A 6,670-nucleotide genomic window follows, 5' to 3' on the forward strand; every position below is an offset into this window, starting at 1 on the left:
TAAATTAGATGCTTTTTCAGGAACATACTCTTTTGAAATAGATGGCCGAGTAGTGATCTTCAATCTGAATGGAGTTATGAAGCATCCTCCGGAGGATCATTTTATCCTCCAGTGTGACATTATAGATGAAACCGTGGCTGAAGTTCACCAGGAGGAAATTGAGGAGAAGTACGTAGGACAAGGTCCAAGTGTGGGGACATTCTCAGAGGACAATGACAGTGCTTTACCACTGTTACCAGCTCCTGACAACCCAGAGCCTGACCATGATCAGAAGTTAGAATTAAAATCTCTTCCTCCACACCTCAAATATGATTACCTTGAAGACGGGCAGAAGTTTTCAGTTATCATTGCAAGAGAACTTACTTCTCAACAAGAAGAGCAGTTACTTGGTGTGCTGAGAAGGCACAAGAAGGCAATTGGTTGGAGTTTGGCAGATATAGTAGGCATCAACCCTCAAGTCTGTGAGCATCAATTATTTTTAGAAGAGGGAGTAAGACCTGTCCGTCAACCCCAGAGAAGACTGAACCCCACTATCCTAGAGGTTGTCAAAAAGGAAGTGACCAGACTACTAGAGGCAGGTATCATCTATCCCATCTCAGACAGTGAATGGGTAAGCCCAGTACAAGTGGTGCCCAAGAAGTCCGGTGTCACTACAGTGAAGAATGAACATGGAGAGCTCATAGCAACCAGAGTACAGAACGCTTGGAGGGTCTGCATTGATTACAGACGCCTCAACCAAGCCACTCGTAAGGATCACTATCCTCTTCTATTTATTGATTAAATGCTGGATCGCCTGTCAGGTAAATCACATTATTGTTTTTTAGATGGTTACACAGGTTATTTCTAGATTCATATAGCTCCTAAGGATCAGGAAAATACCACTTTTACATGTCCTTTTGGGACTTATGCTTACAAGAGAATGCCCTTTGGCTTGTGCAATGCACCAGCTACTTTCCAAAGGTGCATGATGAGTCTTTTCTCTGATCTTATTGAGGACTGTATGGAGGTTTTTATGGATGATTTTAGTGTATACGGCGATTCCTTTAGCCTTTGCTTAGATGGATTATCTAGAGTATTAGATAGATGTGTCAGTACAAACCCTGTATTATATTTTGAAAAATGTCACTTTATGGTTAAACAAGGGATTGTACTAGGACATGTTGTGTCTAATACTGGCATTTCTGTAGATCCAGCAAAGGTGGATGTTATTTCTAGTTTACCTTACCCCTTCTCTGTGAGAAAAGTCCGTTCGTTCCTTGGCCATGCAGGTTTTTACAGGAGATTCATTAAGGACTTCAGTAAGGTAGCACTTCCCTTATCCAGACTACTGCGGAAGGATATTGAGTTCGAGTTCAGTGAGGATTGCAAACAAGCGTTTGATAAGCTGAAGACCGCCCTGACTCAAGCTCCAATTGTGAGAGGACCGGACTAGAGCCAGCCATTCGAAATAATGTGCGACGCTTCCAACCATGCAGTAGGAGGAGCATTGGCTCAGCGTGAAGGTAAGGATCCTTTTGTTATTGCTTATGCGTCTAAAACATTAGATGCCACTCAGTCTAATTACACTACTACTGAGAAAGAGCTTCTTGCTATCGTTTTTGCTCTGGATAAATTCTGAGCCTATTTACTTGGTACGAAGGTAGTAGTATATTCAGACCACGCAGCTCTAAAGTATCTATTAGCTAAAAAGGATTCCAAACCAAGGCTTATACATTGGATACTACTACTACAAGAATTTGATTTGGAAATTAAGGATAGGAGCGGTAACCAGAATCTAGTGGCAGACCACTTGAGTCACCTTGAGCACATTAAGGATGATTCTAATCCTATAGCCGATAATTTTCCATTTGATAACCTGCAAGCAGTATCTGAGATAGTCCCTTGGTATGCACCTGTAGCTAATTATCTAGTTAGCCGCACCTTTCCTCCAAACTTTTCTAAGCATCAAAGAGACAAGCTGAAAATCGAGTCTAAATATTATATATGGGATGACCCATATTTATGGAGATGTGGAACTGACCAGGTAATTAGACGGTGTGTGCCTCAATCAGAATTCCAGTCCATCTTAGAGGCCTATCACTCATCTGAGAGTGGAGGACATTTTGGCCCTCAAAGAACAGCTTGAAAAATCTTAGACTGTGGATTATGGTGGCCTACTCTTTTTAGAGACGCTGCTGAATTTTGTAGATCTTGTTTCCTATGCCAAAAATTTGGTAATATATCCAGGAGGGATGAGATGCCTCAACAAATTATGCTTTTTTGTGAAATTTTTTATTTTTGGGGCATTAACTTCATGGGTCCATTTCCAAATTCTAATGGTTATTTTTATATATTGTTAGCTGTAGATTACGTTTCCAAATGGGTGGAAGCAATTCCTACATGCACTGATGATGCTAACACTGTTGTTTCCTTCGTGAGAAACCACATTATTTGTCGCTTTGGATCACCACGAGCAATCGTGAGCGATCAAGGCACCCATTTTTGTAACAGGAGACTAACAGGATTAATGAAGAAGGATGGGATCATTCATAAGGTTGCAACAGCATACCATCCTCAGACTAATGGGCAAGCCAAGGTGTCAAACAGAAAGATAAAACGTATCTTGCAGAAGATAGTCAAACCTCATAGAAGAGACTGGAGCACCAGGCTACAAGATACACTTTGTGCATACCGAACAACATACAAAACACCCATTGGTATGAGTCCTTTCCGCTTAGTTTATGGAAAAGCTTGTCATCTCCCTGTTGAAGTAGAGCACAAAGCCTTTTGGGCAGTAAAGGAGTGCAACATGGGAATTGAGAGAGCCGGAGCTGAAAGAAAGTTGTAACTACAAGAACTGGAAAGCCTTCGCCTGGAAGTGTATGAGAATTCAAGACTATACAAGGAGAAGATGAAGGCTGTACATGATCAGCACATCAAGAGGAAAGAGTACCAACCTGGGGACTTAGTCCTCCTTTACAAATCTTGACTGCGGCTCATGCCAGGCAAGTTGAGATCATGATGGGAAGGTCCATATATAGTAGAGAAGGCCGAACCGTACGGAGTTTTTCACCTAAGCCATCCTTCAAGCTCTGAACTTATCAAAGTCAATGGACATCGTTTACAGCTGTACCATGGCGAGCAGCTGAAGAAAAACAAGGAGCTCAAGATCTTCCTCTTGGAAGATCCCCACATAGCCGAAGACTGAGCTAGTGGAGCGTCCAACTTACGGACGTTAAAGCAAAGTACTAGGTGGGAGACAACCCACCATGGTATGATCGTTCTTTTCTTTATTCTTAATTTTCATATTCGATAAATCTTCTCTTTCTTAGTACATTTCGTGCATCTGCATTTACATACTTTATTTTTATTTATTAAAAAAAAAGAGGTCACGCAACGCGACCGCATCATTGACGCGTCCGCGTCGCAAGGAGATGGGAGAACATGATAAACGAACAGAGAGTCACGCAGGAGCGTGGCTGGAGGCGTGCCAATGGTACAAATTTCCCCACGCGACCGCGTCACTCATGCGGTCGCGTGCCCTGGACTTCGACGTAAAAAGGGTGCACGACTGAAAGTTGTGCTAGAGTGGTGCTGGATTGGTGCTGAACGCACAATTCTTCCCACGCGGCCGCGTGACCGACGCGACCGCGTCACATCCTTCTAATGGCCACTCACGCGATCGCATGCCCCACGCGGTCGCGTCACCCAAGATTTGGCAACAATATAATTTTGAACAGAGAGTTGTGCGAGCGCGAGGCTGTCCTCGCGCCAGTAGCATAAAACTGGTCACGCGACCGCGTGCCCCACGCGATCGCGTCGCTTGCGCCGCACAGCTTTCCCAATTTGCCAACTATCTTATCTTTTTCTCCCCAAATCCTATTTTCTCTTTTCCCTCCTTATTTCTTTCTTCTTTCTTCCTTCTTCCTTCTTTCTCACTTTCTACTCTCTCTCTCACCCCCATTAACAAGGTTTTCTTTTCTTCTTCCCTCCTTACTTTTTTATTATTCTTCTTATTTTTATATGTTATCTTCTTTTCTTTTCTTTTTATTTTCATTATCCATATTTTCTTTTTTCTTTCTTTTTTCCTTTTTACTTGGTGTTGGAAATTTATTTGAGTCATTATTTCTCATTATATGCTTGTGGATTGTTGTAAAAATTGTTTGGCAATTAAAAAAAAGGGTTGCTTGCATGTTTACCTTAATACTTTCTATACCTTATTTATCATGCATGCTATGTGCTTGTGAAAAAGCCCATATGGCATTATGCGTTTTTCTACATTATCCTATTATTCAATGCTTACTTTTCACAAATTCTCTTTACTATTGTATTAATTGAAATTAATTGTCAATACAAACGTGATGATTTGTTACGAGTGATGCTTGATCTATGCTACTCATGCCTTTGCCAACATGCCAATAAACACCTTGCATTCACTTGTCATCATATGCACTAACTATTTTCCATTGATGACTTTTCACATGTAGTCATGACCATGTGTTAACATCATTTACCTTTTACTGTGCATTCATCACCACCCTTCTCCGTTCTCTCCCTTGCTCTATCTCTTTGAATTTAATCTACTTTCTCTTCCCTTTTTCAGAATGGCCACCAAGAAGGGAAAAGAGAAAGCTACTCCCAAATCAACAGCAAGGAGAGGAACAAAGAGAGCACTAGTGGCAGAGCCTTCTTCAACTGCAGTCAAGCCCTCATCAAAAAGGATTAAGAGGATTATAAAGGTCGATGAAAAGGAGAAAGCTTTCCCAGCAAAGGACACTGCGCGATTTCCCAATCGCTACTGTGAGTAGATGTTCCCCATCCTGGCAGAAAGGAGCTACAACAACGAATACCTTCTTATCCTCCCGCCCAATATTGCTACTTTTGTTGAGCCGCAAATTGAATGAAGACAATGGGGTTTCCTACAGAGACAGCCGAGGTAGGTCAATCTTTCTTGGGTAGTCGAGTTCTACTCCAACTTCCACCTGCCAACCCTGCAGTCTGTCTTTGTCTGTCAGAAGCAAGTCCCCATTACAGAAGAGGTCATTCAAAAAGCTTTAGGTCTTCCCCCTGTTCCAGAAGGATTGGACGCCTTTCAAGAAGCCGCACTCAAACGCCAGATGTACCAATTTGACTGGGACGCCGTTCTCAGAATTATCGCACTACCTGGTAGCCGTTGGATCTACGGATACCATCGTACCCACCCTAAGGGAATATCAGCTTTAGCACTTACCTTTGAGGCTCACGTATGGGCATAGATCATGTCCCATTACGTCTTCTCGAGCACTCACGAGTCCTCCTTCACTACGGACATGGCCGTTCTACTATGGTGCATCCTTACAGACCAACCTCTGAACCTACCAAGACACATCCGGAATACCATGGGACACGCACAAATTCCGGGCAACTTACCTTTGCCCGCCTTGGTCTCAGATCTTGTCTCAGCAGCCGGAGTCTCCTTCAGAGCTGGGGACACCAAAGCCATACTTCCACGGGATGATCAATATGTCCCTAATGGGAAATATATCAGACCCTCAGTAGCCACTACAAGTCAGCCCACTGAACCGACTCAAGACATTCCTCCTTCCGTACTACAAGCACCTACAACAAACCAACTGCTCCATCAGATACTCGAAAGGTTGGATCTGTAGGAACACAAAGCTAAGATGAGAGAGCGCTGTAACAAGAGCTGATTCACATACCTCAAAGAGCTGATCATGGGAAAATTCAAGGACTCAGACACCCCAGACTCCACTTCCTTTACCAGCACAGGGAGCCATGATGGTCCCGACTGTGGAGATACTGCTACCAGCCCACCCCTGTTCCTGACAGATGGCACCGAGGACGGTGCAAAGCCTTAAGTGTGGGGAGGTCGGTCAGTACCTGACTTCCGGAGGTAATTTCTCTTCCCTAAACACCAATAAATTAGGATATTTAGTTAGATTTTTCTTTTATAGAATAGGATAAATTGCATAGTAATAGATTAGTTGCATGCATGTTTTGCTTGATTGAAAAGACAATAAGTTTCTTCTAAGACCCTATCTTTGGAACAAAATTCCACTAATTTTAATCAAAACTTCTATGTTAAATTTGCTTGAAGTTGTATTTGAAACATGAATTTTGAGCTAAAGAACACACAACCTGTGAGATTTGAGCCTTTATGAATGGTTACATTATTTAACCATAATTGTTTTATTCATGTGTGTTTACTTCTCTATGATTGTAATCTATATTTTGTTTCATCTTATATGTCTAATGTTTGTTATATTTATATGTTTACATATGATTGAGGCCATTATTTGTTTAGCTCACTTATCCAAATTAAGCCTACCCTTTCAATTACGTTTGTTAGCCACTTTGAGCCTTTAAATCTCATTTGTTCTATATTTTACCACATTACTAGCCTTAAGCGGAAAAACAATTATATATCCCAAATTGAATCTTTGGTTAACTTAAGATAGAATTGTGTGTGCTAATTAAGTATGGGAAATTGTAGGAACAAACGATAATAAGGGAGTGTGTCATGATAATATAATGGGAATTTGGATACCTACTCATGTGAAACTATAAGAATTAAAAATCTATATGCATTGATAAGCTATGTTTATTTTTTATGTTTATTTAAAAAAAAAGAGAAAAAATATTCAATAAATAAATAAGGGGACAAAATTACCCCAATGCTAAGTCAAGCATT

The sequence above is a fragment of the Arachis ipaensis genome, chromosome B03 (assembly GCF_000816755.2).
Source record: "Arachis ipaensis cultivar K30076 chromosome B03, Araip1.1, whole genome shotgun sequence".
In the NCBI taxonomy this organism is placed as follows: domain Eukaryota; kingdom Viridiplantae; phylum Streptophyta; class Magnoliopsida; order Fabales; family Fabaceae; genus Arachis; species Arachis ipaensis.